We start from the raw sequence: 14,430 nt of genomic DNA on the forward strand, positions 1-14,430 counted from the left end.
GCATATCCTGAAATCAGCATACTCCAAGAGACATGATCCCAAGAAGGCAACCCATCGAGCACTTGTCACGCCTTTGAAACAACACCGCACTTGGCATGCATGTCCACTAGAGCACCACCCAGCACGAAGAGTTCTACAGCAACCCCTACCTTGCAATCTTGTCATGGATATGTTTCCCCTTGTCAGCTGCTCCGATCGTGGCACATGCTTCAATCTCTTCATGGATTTGTTTCCCTTTGTCAGCTGCTCAGATCGTGGAACATGCTTTCAACATGCATATGAAGGTCACTGCATCTGAAAGGATGCCCTCACACTGCATCTCTTCAAAGCAGTCAAGTGCATGCTCGACATGACCTTGTGCATATCCTGCAACCAATAAACTCCAAGAGACAACATCCCGAGAAGGCAGCCCGTCGAGCACTTGTCGCGCCTTTTACACCGCACCACACTTGGCATACATGTCCATTAGAGCACCGCCTAGCACAATGTTGTTCTTCAGCAACCCTTGCTTTCCATTCTCTTCATGGATTTGTTTCTCCTTCTCAGCTGCTCAGATCATGGAACATGCTTTCAACATGCATATGAAGGTCACTGCATCCGAAAGGATCCCCTCACACTGCATCTCTTCAAAGCAGTCAAGTGCTTGCTCAACGTGACCTTCTTGTGCATATCCTGTAATCAGTACACTCCAAGATACGACATCTCGAGAAAGCAGCCAGTCGACTACTTGTCGCACCTTTGAAACAGCACTTGGCATACATGTCCACTAGAGCACCGCTCAGCACAATGTCGTTCTGAGCCAAACCCTGCCTTGCAATCTCGGCATGGATTTGTTTCCACTAGAGCACAATGTCGTTCTGAGCCAAACCCTGCCTTGCAATCTCGGCACAATGTCGTTCTGAGCCAAACCCTGCCTTGCAATCTCGGCATGGATTTGTTTCCACTAGAGCAGCACCGCTCAGCACAATGTCAATCTGAGCCAAACCCTGCCTTGCAATCTCGGTATGGATTTGTTTCCACTAGAGCACCGCTCAGCACAATGTCGTTCTGAGCCAAACCCTGCCTTGCAATCTCGGCATGGATTTGTTTCCTCATGTCAGCTGCTCCGATCGTGGCACATGCTTTCAAGATGCATATGAAGGTCACTGCATCTGGAAGGGTGCCCTCATGCTCATCTCTTCAAGGTAGTCAAGTGCTTGCTTGGCGTGACCTTCTTGTGCATATCCTGCAATCAACATAGTCCAACAGACATGATCCCAAGTTCTGCTTTCAAGATGCATATGAAGGTCACTGCATCTGGAAGGGTGCCCTCATGCTCATCTCTTCAAGGTAGTCAAGTGCTTGCTTGGCGTGACCTTCTTGTGCATATCCTGCAATCAACATAGTCCAACAGACATGATCCCAAGTTCTGCAGCAACCTACCTTGGAATCTTGTCATGGATGTGTTTCCCCTTGTCGGCTGCTCCGATCGTGGCACATGCTTTCAATATGCATATGAAGGTCATTCACTGCATCTGGTAGGATGCCCTCACTCTCCAAGAAACATCTTCCTGAGAAGGCAGCCCGTCAAGCACTTGTCACGCTTTGAAACAGCACCGCACTCAGCATACATGTCCACTAGAGCACCACATGTCGTATTGCAGCAACCCCTGCCTTGCAATCTGGTCATGGATGTGTTTCCCCTTGTCAGCTGCTCCGATTGTCTTTCAACCTACATATGAAGGTCACTTCATCTGGAAGGATGCCCTCATGCTGCATCTCTTCAAAGCAGTCAAGTGCTCACTTGGCGTGACCTTGTGCATATCTTGCAACCAGTGCACTCCAAAAGACAACATCCCGAGAAGGCAGCCCGTCGAGCACTTGTCGTGCCTTCGAAACAGCACCTCACTTGGCATACATGTCACTTGCAATCTGGTCATGGATGTGTTTCCCCTTGTCAGCTGCTCCGATCGTCTTTCAACCTACATATGAAGGTCACTTCATCTGGAAGGATGCCCTCATGCTGCATCTCTTCAAAGCAGTCAAGTGCTCACTTGGCGTGACCTTGTGCATATCTTGCAACCAGTGCACTCCAAAAGACAACATCCCGAGAAGGCAGCCCGTCGAGCACTTGTCGTGCCTTCGAAACAGCACCTCACTTGGCATACATGTCCACTAGAACACCACCAGCACAATGTCGTTCTGCAGCAGCAACCCCTGCCTTGCAATCTCATCGTGGATGTGTTTCCCCCTCAGCTCCTTCGATCGTTGCATATGTAGGTCACTGCATCTGGTAGGATGCCCTCACTCTCATCTCTTCAAAGCAGTCAAGTGTTCGCTTGGCGTGACCTTCTTGTGCATATCTTGCTATCAGTGCACTCCAAGAAACATCATCCCGAGAAGGCAGCCCGTCGAGCACTTGTCACGCTTTGAAATAGCACCTCACTTGGCATACATGTCCACTAGAACACCACCAGCACAATGTCGTTCTGCAGAAAGCAACCCCTGCCTTGCAATCTCATCGTGGATGTGTTTCCCCCTCAGCTCCTCCAATCGTGGCATATGTAGGTCACTGCATCTGGTAGGATGCCCTCACTCTCATCTCTTCAAAGCAGTCAAGTGTTCGCTTGGCGTGACCTTCTTGTGCATATCCTGCTATCAGTGCACTCCAAGAAACATCATCCCGAGAAGGCAGCCCGTCGAGCACTTGTCACGCTTTGAAATAGCACCTCACTTGGCATACATGTCCACTACCAGCAGAATGTCGTACTGCAGCAACCCCTTCCTTGCAATCTGTTCATAGATGTGTTTCCCCTTGTCAGCTGCTCCGATCGTCTTTCAGCGTACAGATGAAGGTCACTGCATCCGGAAGGATGCCCTCACGCTGCACCTCTTCAAAGCAGTCAAGTGCTCACTTGGCGTGACCTTGTGCATATCCTGCAGCAGCCAGTGCACTCCAAGAGACAACATCCCAAGAAGGCAGCCCGTCGAGCACTTGTCGTGCCTTTGAAACAGCACCGCAGTTGGTCCACTATAACACCACCAGCACAATGTCATTCTTCAACCTTGCAACTAGTGCACTCCAGAAGACAACGTCCCAAGAACGGAGCTTATCGAGCATGTATCATGCCTTTGAAAGAGTACCACACTTGGCATACATGTCCATGAGCAATGGGTTTATGTCCCCTTGTTTGCAGCTCCAATAGCCACACAGGCATTTCAGATGCAGATATACACATCATCACAGAAAGATGCGTTCAAAGCAGTTCCGTTCTTGCTTAACTTGACCATATCTCCAAAGTGCACTCCAGGAGACAACATCCCGAGAACGGAGCTTATCGAGCACACGTCACCGAAGATGGCTGGTCATCCCAAATGTCTAGAGCTAGCAGGACTCTGCTCCATTGCTGTTGACTTTCCTAAAATGGGAGTCGCTGCTGATTTACCAATGTATCTCAGACCATCTAAGTATCTGTTACATCCTAAGAATGGAGCTTATCAAGCATGTCTCGTGCCTTTGAAAGAGCACCACAACTGGCATACATGTCACCGAAGTTGGCTCGTCATCCCAAGTGTCTAGAACTAGCAAGACTCTGCTCCAATGTGCATGTCGTCTTTGCTGACATGTCACCGAAGATGGCTTGTCATTCCAATCTGCATGTCGTCTTTGCTGACATGTCACCAAAGATGGGTATCATCCCAAGTGTCTAGAGCTTGCAAGATTTTGCTCCATTGCTGTTGACTTTCCTAAAACGGGAGTCGCTGCTGATTTACCGACGTATCTCAGACCATCTAAGTATCCAGATTTTATGGAAAAAACTGATACATCCTGAGAATGGAGCTTGTCAAGCATGTCTTGTGCCTTTGAAAGAGCACCACAGCTAGCATACTTGTGACCGAAGATGGCTAGTCATCCCAAGTGTCTAGAGCTAGCAAGACTCTGCTCCAATGTGCATGTCGTCTTTGCTGACATGTCACCGAAGATGGCTCGGCATAGGCAATCGACACCCAAGCCCCAACATAGAAAACACAACATTGTCCTCACACAAAGTTTTAGATAAAACTAGAAATTCATGCACATGCCAAAAAGCAATTAAGCAGCAAAGATTACGACAGAGGTGGTATGCATGCAAAAACTTGTAGGTTATCCATGACAAGAGACCGACAAAAGACGACATTTTTGAATTTTTGAAAATAGAGCTCATTACAATAATTATGATTACATCTTGCATAATGTCTCTGATCAAGACCATTCTTTTGAGGAAAAGACAATGGCTGGAAATTACATGTTCTTCAGAAGATCTTGCTAGCGTTTGTCCTCCTGCATACTACACTTGCATATGGCGAGTTCGTACATAGTCTCCGTATACAGGCGGATGTAGCATTTGTCTTCCTGCATACTACACTTGCATATAGCGAGTTCATACGTAGTCTTTGCATAAGTTGTAGCCACCAAGTCTTGGAATCTCGACCAAAAAAACTTCAACCTTGCAAAAATTCAGCCCATGTCATTCAACTTCCAGCCTCTCTACAACATCGAGGATGTGTTGCCTGCAAGTAGATCATAACCAAAAGACTTGTAGGTTATCCATGACAAGAGAGACAAAAGAAGACATTTTTGAATTTTTGAAAATTGAGTTGATTACAATAATTATGATTACATCTTGCATAATGTTTTTGATCAAAACCATTCTTCCAGGAAGAGACAATGGCTGGAAATTACTTGTCATCCGGATACTCTTGCTAGCATTTGTCTTCCTGCATACTACATTCGCATATAGCGAGTTCGTACATAGTCTTCGTATATAGGCGGATGTAGTATGGGTGCAAAAAGCATGAGCATGCATAAGTCGTAGCCACAAAGGCTTGGAATCTGGTCCAAAAAAACTGCAGCCTTGCAAAAATTCAGCCCATGTCACTCAACTCCCTGCCTCTCTCCAAGGTGGAGGATGTGTTGCCTATAAGTAGATGACAACAAAACAAATGAGGCCACAAGTGTTATAACATGACAAATAAACAACCAAATAGTTCCACACTTACATGAAGTATATGAACAACTAATCAGCAGACTTCACAAAATCGTTAAAAAGCCGGTAGTCATTTTGATCTAGTACATATCTATCACTAGCTTCATTGTATGTTAAATGTGCCAATGCGATAACCGACTCAATACCAATCATGTTTAAGTCTGTCACATCATAAGAGTATGTCTGGCGCCCTTTCACCTTTTGATACCAACCGAGTTGAACCTCCACCCCTTGTGGGCGATCTACCAAGTCAAAACCCCGCTTGTAATCTACATATTTGCCACCCACCTTCTTTCGCATCTTCTGGACTCTTCCAAGGTACCAAGTGCTATGAAGAGTTTGCATCTTCTTCAACGTTGTGTCTTTTCCAATTCTCTTTGAAATTGTGCCTCCTTCTTCATGTGTTTCATCATGGAAGTAAACCGCACAATCTGACCCTATTCCAAAGAAATTCCCATTACTTCTTAATGTTGACTTTGTTTCGTTGTTGAAATACACTCCTTGTCTTACCCTAGTCAACCTATCCTTTGACAGTGTTGAGTTTCCATTGAGTTGACTCACCAATGTAGACTTGAAGATGAATTTCTTATCAACCTCCACCACGGGTGAGATAGTCTTCTTCCCGGCCTCACTACTTGCCTCGTCTAGTATCCCATCCACCTCATGTCGAATCTCACTCAAAGCGATAATCTCGTCATCTCCATCGCTGCCCTCACCAATGGCCGCAAGGCTCCACAAAGTCATCATGTTCATCTGCCGCACCCATCTCAGCATCTATCCTTGACCACGTTGATTTTGTATCTATCCAAGGCTCTGTCCACCATTTAAGGCCTTCAATTGTGCTAGGTTTGAGGCCCAATGACTCACAAAGATCTTGTGCCTGCTTTAATCCCTCTTTTAATGCATCTATTACCTTTTCATCAGAGGAGACACTCTCATAGTTCCCAAGATCTATTTCCAAAACGCCTTCACGCTTGTTCAACTCCTTCCATATGTGTTCCTGTTTCTTATGTGCCCTTGAAAAAGTCACCCCATTTGAGTTACATTCATGCACGGCAATCTTGTTTAGACTTCCAACACAATGCAAAATATCTCCAAAATCAAATGCTCTTTCTTGCCCAACCATACCTCCGATCTTGCTGAAATAGATCTCTGCTGCATCAGATCCTGTGAGATGTAAAGGGCACTTGAGACTTGGGTAAAATTCTCGGAACATCTTTATAAGTAGAACCACAAAATGACAAGAAAGCTGGATATCTGTGTACGCCTCTTTGCTGATGAAGTTTTTCTTGAGAGTGTATGTAGGATGGTGATGAATCCACAATCTCCACAACTTGAAGAAGAAGACCACTTTAGCAGCAAGCACCACACGCTCTCCCAAGTCGAAATGTGGAGATAAAAAAATGTCTATGTAATCAGCAACAACCTGCAAATATGCCCCAGTCCTGTGCATGCTCCTCTCTTTCTTTTACATTTCCCTCATACATTTTTGTACTTGTCTAGAGACAATCATTTGGGCCGCTCTCCAGTTCTGACGATCATTTCGTTGTATATCCCCTTCTCGTAACTTGTGTTGATCAACAGAGAAGGTATTATACACCATAGCAACATGATTGAGCGTAATCCATACTTGCCCAATTGCTAGTTGCCAAGTAGGACTATCAAGAGGGCTCACAAGCTTCTTTCCACAATGCACAAAATCTTGATCATGCAACCCATACACCTCGCCTCCTACCATTCTCCCTTTGAGCTTCCATCCACCCCATTTGATGTCAAATTGTCTATCACTCTTTTTTAGGTAGTCTTCAAGCATAAGCTTGCGACGTCTACTATCACCATCTGAAGCATGTCCAATTATTGGCCCTAGGCTGTCCTTCCACTTTGCATTCCACATTTGCTCCACAAGAGTCCATTGAGTTCTGATGAAATCACTATCAAAGCGGTTACAAGTGCAATGCACAACTATAGCCAACCGCGGAAGACTCTCTTGAAGAGGGTTGACAATGAGGAGTCTTGCATAGTGCCCCACCACGTGGTTTTGGAAGGCATCCACTATGGTATCATATCCTTGAGCTCCATCGCCAATGATGATAGCATCATTTGAGGAGCATTCATGATCCTCTCCCTTTCTTCCACAAAACCCAATCAAAGTGTCATCCTTTGCGTTCCACCTACATAACCATGAAGCTCCATTTTAACGTCTTTATTTCAACATAAATAAATTTCAGATTTGACACTAAAACAAAGAGAGAGAAAATCAACCCAGCTTTTACCTGATGTGGCGCTTGATGGTCATTTCATCTTCAGCAATAATGAATGGCACCCGTGATGCTATTCCATGTTTGAACTTCGCATCTTTGTATATTTTACCGATCGCATCAACAATATACTCATGCTCCCCCGATTGAAATTGAGTTGCCTTTCTTCCGTGCCTCCTTGTGGTTGACATGGATGGCCCTCCAATGTTTACACTCAGGAAATCATGTAAGCGCGGCCCGCCCCATAGATTTGCAACCTCAAAAATGGTCTTTGTGGATTCTGTAAATCTTTGCCCCTTTTTGGATCTTAATGCATTATTTGCAATGTCTTGAAGAAAATCCCATATAGCTGGCTTGCCTCCAAACTTTCCTTGCTTGTGAGCCTCAATAATGTTATTGCAAAAACGCCGCACATCCCTCCTATTAATAGCTTCATAGTTTGCTTCTTTTAAGGACCTGATTCTCACTGAAAGCACCACAATCTTTGCCTTCAACCACCATACCTTTCTCCCTACCTCTCGCATGTTTTTCTTTGTCTCAACTGCGACACTTTTTAGCTCCTCACCGGAAAGGAAATCCAATCGCCTTCCTTGACCTGTTTGTCTCTCTCCCCTCTTCTCAATTACAATACTCTCTCGATACACCCTCATGCAAAAATCATTGTAAGTTGGAATTTTCTTGCAATACTCGCATGTGAAACTTTCAAAGGGCATTCCAATTCTCACGATACGAAGACAACACACATGCCTAAAGCACCCATCTATCGTGTATTCTTTTTTTCCATCATACAAAGTAGCTTTTGTATGCGGCTCACAAAACCACTCTTTTCCCATCTTTAGGTCTTGTAGAAGAGGTTTTATATAAACCGAACTACCATTAACATCAAGTGTACATTGCCATAAGCCCCAGCACAACAGATTTAGACTTGATGAAGGCAAGCTTGAATCACCTGTGGGGACGGAAGCCTCCGTACGCATGGTTGATGTGAGGAATGCACCCAAAGTTTGTTGACGTGGATCCTTTTCAAAATGCTTTTTAGGCCGCCCACTAGCTCCTGTCAAGAGGGGAGATGCTTGATTTGGTGTGGTCTTGCTCCATGCATTGATGTGAGATTTTGCGTTGATATGTTCTGTTAGGATGGTATGCAAATCTGAACCTCGAGGGCATAGGTGCAACCACTTTCCATCATACTTACACACCACTCTAACAACATTTTTATCTTTGTAATCATGCAAGGTTGCTTCAATCAGCTGAAAATCAGCCCCTACACGAGGACAAAAAGAGCGTAAAAAATTAGCTGAAATTAAATCTGATATGCATAGGCAAAAGCCCTTAAAATAAGAACCAAAACAAGGGGCTGAAAATTCTGTCTTGCATGAATCTGTCATAAAAGGAGAGAATGGTTTAATTGTAAAGCACGAAGCAAGAAGTTGATGCTTACGTTCATGAGTGCTATTGAACTTAGTCATCTCCTCGATAGCCGCCAAGATCGTCACTGCATGATCATAATCATCCTCGTTGCCTTTTGTACTACTTCCACGAGTACCATGAGTAGGAAATGCATCAAACTTCAACCCTCGGTTGGATAGGTATCGTTTTTGATGTGCTTGACCATCTAGAATGTGAAATCTCATGAAGTTTGACAAGCATGAGTATGCTGATTGCTTGCCACCAATCACTCCCAATCCATAAGCACTTCCACATTCGTTGCACCACACTCGAATCAAAGGATGGTCATTGACATCTTCCGTGATAAGTTGAAACTTATCATCTCTTGGTGGCTTTCTCTCACTCAACTTCTTGCGAGTCTTCTCACATTGGAGCTCCCAAAGGTCGAGAGCTACTTTTGATACGAAAACACTCTTGAGCATGTTGACTTTCCCACCTTCAAGATTATATATCCTTTTATCACCCTCTTCCCTCGTTTCATCACCCTCTCCCCTTGCATCCATATCACTAGCTTCTATTGCAACATTCGAGCTTCTACAAACACGCTTCGAGGGCCCACCACCATCGACCGCAGCTGATATCCTTTTTATGCCAACACTTTTATTGTTCTCAACTTGCCAACGCTCTTCTTGTAATGCATTCAATATGCAAACTTCATCATCTTCTTCATCTTCAAGAACAAACTCGAATGCTTCACTTATAATGCCATCTTGCATGATCTCTTTGCGTATAGCACTATAAGTGCAATCTCCCATCACTCTAACATAACCCAACAGCTTCTTCTCACTACTCCCATGATCGAGCACCTTGATACGAGCCTTAGATGCCATCAATGATCAACTCTCTATGAGCTCTCTATTCAAAATAAGCATACAAGAAAAAATATTACACGAATGTACATAACAAAACATGCATACAAATAGAAAAGTAAATGTGCAGAAGTAAATTATTCAATCAAAGGCTCAATAATATGGATGCTTAAGCAATGTGAAAATTCTTTTCTCTTAATCATATCAAAGAAACCATAAACATCATAAAGAACTCCAAAGCACACTCACCTTCTTAGCGACTAGTCGTGAAACTTGAAATAAGAAAGTTATCTCAACTTGTAGTTCCAAGCTTGTAAATAAAAAGCATTAATCAGCCTGTGCAATAAGAGAATCAAGCTACGAGAATAAATATCAATACATACATAAATTAATGAGCTTATGTACTTGGTAAATCAATGAGAAATGCAAAGTAAAAGAAAGGACAAGGAAGAGGCTGCATAGTCATTGATTTAGTGACTTGCCAACATAGATGGGATCCCGTTGGAAACTTTTTTTACCTGTAGAGAAATGAAAGTAATCACTAATTGATCAACAAACATGCACACTGTATCTCTCATCTTTCATACCACTCACACAGATGCCTCCCTATCTTTGCCCCTCTCTCTCTCTCACATCAAAACACTAAAACTTGGTGTCTTCTTTTCGAATACGGCCTCTCTGTCACACACACCCTCTCTCTTATACACACACACAAACTCATGCATATGTACGTGGTGCACATGCACAATTTTGTCTCTCTCACATACACATACACACACGCACATACACACAAACATAAACACTTGTACATAGCTCGTATGCTCATATACACACACACACATATACACACAAACATAAACACTTGTACATAGCTCGTATGCTCACTGCACAACTCTCTCTCTCTCTCTCTCTCTCTCTCTCTCTCTCTCTCTCTCTCTCTCTCTCTCTCTCTCACGGAGACACACACCAACATACATGCACATATACACATCTCATATGCATATTGCATAACCTCTCTGCGGTGTATTCATATACACACACTCTCTCTCTATCGATCATTAACATATGTTTGGGACTCCCTCTCTACCTTGTATCTCTCTCTCTCTCTCTCTCTCTCTCTCTCTCTCTCTCTCTCTCATACACACACACACACACGCTAGACATGGGAAAGAAAAGATTTGTGTGTGAGACATAGAAAATGGGTATGTTTATGCTGAGAGAGAACAAAACATGAGAAAGAAGAATCCTTTTGTTTGGCTGTGTGTGTGTGAGAGAGAGAGAGAGAGAGAAATTAAAGCACTGTTGTGAGTGGGTATGAGGGGAGGAGAAAATAAAATAAAACAAAGGAGATGTATCTTACCCTGTGTGAGAACTTGCATTTGACAAAGAAGGAACCTTTTCCTAGCTTGCTTGTGACGCTTATGCCCTCCTTTGGGAGCTCCAATCATCTACATAGGAAATAGAAAAGAGCTGCAATCGTCTGCACAAGAGCAAGAGAGAGAGAGAGAGAGAGAGAGAGAGATGCGCGGGCTTTTTCTCCTAGCTTTGAAACAAAAAATTAAGGAGCGTGACGATCTAAGGAGTGTGAAAAGGGAGGATTTGAACGCTCCACCTATAGCTAAATAAAAAGTAACGTTACCACTACAACAATAGCTAATTCTGAAGAATTTTGAATAAAAACATCCCTTATTTTAGTTTCTCCCGGTGGAATAATAAGCCCCCTCCTTTCTTTTTAAAACTGTAGGTCAATTTGAAATTGGATCCCCTCCTGTTGAACGCACGTGCTACACCTAGAGGTCTGTAAGGTGGACTCCCCGGGGTGATAGTTAACTAAATTTATAGGCCTCCATGATCTAGGTGCCTAGATCCACTTTCCTAGATCTACTCCTACATAATACAAAGGTACCTTGATTAGTGGAGATTCATGCCACCTAGGAGTGCACCTAGCCCCTAATATTAACCATTCTAGCGAAATTTTTTGCGATATCAAGCTCAACTATTACAGATATGGGTGTGTGGATATGGGTGACATACTAGGATGATAGCTCTGCACACTTGTGCCACTCGCATTTTTGGTGAGATTATGAGTGATGTGTTACAGTGGTTTATAGGCTATGTGATAACAACTTTGGTTTACCATTCTAGCATAGTTATAGCATCAGCTCGTGTAGTTAGGTACACACTGTGGACCAACCTTGTATATTATAGTGGGATAATACTTTTCCTTATAGTATGTACTATTATCTTTATGTTATGGCTATAGAGAAGAGGAGAGAATAAAAGAAAAATCAATCATCCATCTTGCTTGTGTGCTTGTCTACTCTTGTGTGTGTGTGTTTATTTGCAAGGAGCTAAAACTCACCCTCTCCCTTGCATTCTTCTCAAGGTATCAAAGCATTGGTTCATGTGAAGAGCTCTAGAGGCAAGCAAAGTAAGGAAGCAGCAAGCAAAGGAAGAGGTACACGGGTAAGGGTAACACCATCTATTTCCCTTTAATTTGGAAGCAAAGCTATGTAGCTACTAGTCAAGAGTAGCAAACGTCGGCACAACAATAAGGTGCATTGTCACATCTTGAGCCGTTTTGGGCCTCATTTTGGCTCTACAAATTTTTCACATGCTCTACGCGAAAGTGTTGATTTTTTGACTGTGTATGCCCAATTTTTGGTTTAGTGCATAGCTGGGTAGAAATTTTGGTTACAAAATATTTCGTGCAGAGAACCTAATATTTGCAGGTTATTGGTGGATGTATGTTTATTTGACATAAAATTATAGAGTATAATAGGTCTACACAGTACCAAAGGAGGATTGGAGATTGCAGTGCATGTCTTTATAAGTACTATTTGGTAAGTTACTCTACAAGTAATCATGTTTGACAATCTATCCCAAATTGTGGCAAGACGAGAAGATGGTCAAGAATCAAGTATAGAAGTTTAGGATGAGAAACTTCCTCATGGAAAAGGATATTGGGAGTTTATTTTAGATGATGACAAGGAGTCAGAGCTTGCAGAAGCAAATGCCACTCCTCAATAGGTGCAGGCTTTAAGGGTTGGCATGAGAAAGCCAACAAAGTGATGTTTGCATGTTGAATGCTATAACCGATCGTATATACAAGATGCAATTACACTAGGATGCCTTGGTATCAGATGCTATAGTCAGTTATATACAAATTGTCTACTATTAGTAGCATGTTGAATGCTATAATCAGTCATTTACAAGATGTAGTGACACTTAAGGATACATGGGATACCTTGGTTAAGTTATAAGCACAAGTACCAAGGTCTGGAAGGTGCAGTTGAAGTAAGAGTAACACCTAAGGATGCATGGGATACCTTGATTAAGTTGTAAGCACAAGTACCAGTGTAATTGAAGCAAGAGCTACAAAATGTGCAGTTGAAGCAAGAGTGATACAAAATGGATGGGATACCTTGATTAAGTTGTAAGCACAAGTACCAGGCAGAAAGATGTAATTGAAGCAAGAGCTACAAAATGTGATGAGGGATAAGACGAGTATTAGTGATTACTCATTGAATGTAAAAGGGCTTATAAATGCCCTCGCCTCTATTATTTATTGAATGTGAAATGGATATGATGAGTATTAGTGATTACTCATTGAATGTGAAAGGGCTTATAAATGCCTTCGCCTCTATTGGAGCTTTAGTTTGATGACGTCTGGATGATGTCAACTTGGTGTCGATTACATTGAATGAGCTTAGCAAAGACTATGAGCTTTAGTTTGATGACGTCTGGATGATGTCAACTTGGTGTTGATTACATTGAATGAGCTTAGCAAAGACTATGATCAATTTTGGACATCAAAACTTCCCAAACTTTAATAGCCCTTCTAATCACACGGGAGATAAATGTTAGAAATAAATCATCTTCCATAAATATGCAGGAGCAAGCCTTCTACATGGAAACCAATAGAGGTAAAGGCAAATCTTCATCTAGAGGCCAAGGTGTAGGCCATTTTGGAAATAAACTTATTCAAGTTGGATGTGGTACCTAAATGGAGTGACAAAATACCACATACCTTACTTATGTTTTTTTTGTAAGATCACCCATTGAATAAGAATAAGATGCGATGGCTTCTTAAGCTAGTTGCACTACTAATTATACCTATATTCCAATTATAACTTTATAGGACATGTACTAAGACCAAAGCAACATAGTCGTAAGCTTATATTCCGAATCATTTTTTGCTTAGTCTCATCGGTTTTCATAAGAATTGCACATAATATTTTAGTTAGGATTTTTGATGGTCCACCTTGCAATAGTTTTCTTGTGACCTCTCCTTCTTCCCTCTTCTTGCTTGCTTGTATGCTTTTTGAATTCATGCTTGCTAGATGGATGCATGCTTGAATAGGTTTGATTGTAGTGTTGATTCTAGGTTTTTCGATTAGCTTCTTCTTCCCCTGTTTTTTGTGAGAGAGAACCATCACAAAGGACATCTCTTCTTGCCTCCATCTAGGCATTGAGAGCTCTCCCTTTGCCCCTTTGGCAAGGAGCATTCTGGTGTGACAAAGGACATCTCTTCTTGCCTCCATCTAGGCATTGAGAGCTCTCCCTTTGCCCCTTTGGCAAGGAGCATTCTGGTGTGACAAAACATAGTGAGGATGTGATAGATGACGAGCTAGTGCACCCACAATGTGAAGTTGGATTTATGATCATGGATTTATGATCAGAAGGCAAGACTCAACGACACATGCTTCAGGAAAGTAAGCTCTTGACTTGAACATGGGGACCATGGTAGGCAAGCACAAGCCTCGCCCATGGTACGACCCATTACCAAAATCCTCCTCAAGTCAATAGGAACCTTATGGGACCTCTTCCTCACCCAAACTAATCATTGATCCAAATTGCCTCTATCCCAAGTGCTCATCAATAAAACTGAGCAAGAGAAGCCTCCCA

This window comes from Cibotium barometz, chromosome 13 (assembly GCF_041138505.1).
Source record: "Cibotium barometz isolate CiBa-2024 chromosome 13, ASM4113850v1, whole genome shotgun sequence".
Classification (NCBI taxonomy): domain Eukaryota; kingdom Viridiplantae; phylum Streptophyta; class Polypodiopsida; order Cyatheales; family Cibotiaceae; genus Cibotium; species Cibotium barometz.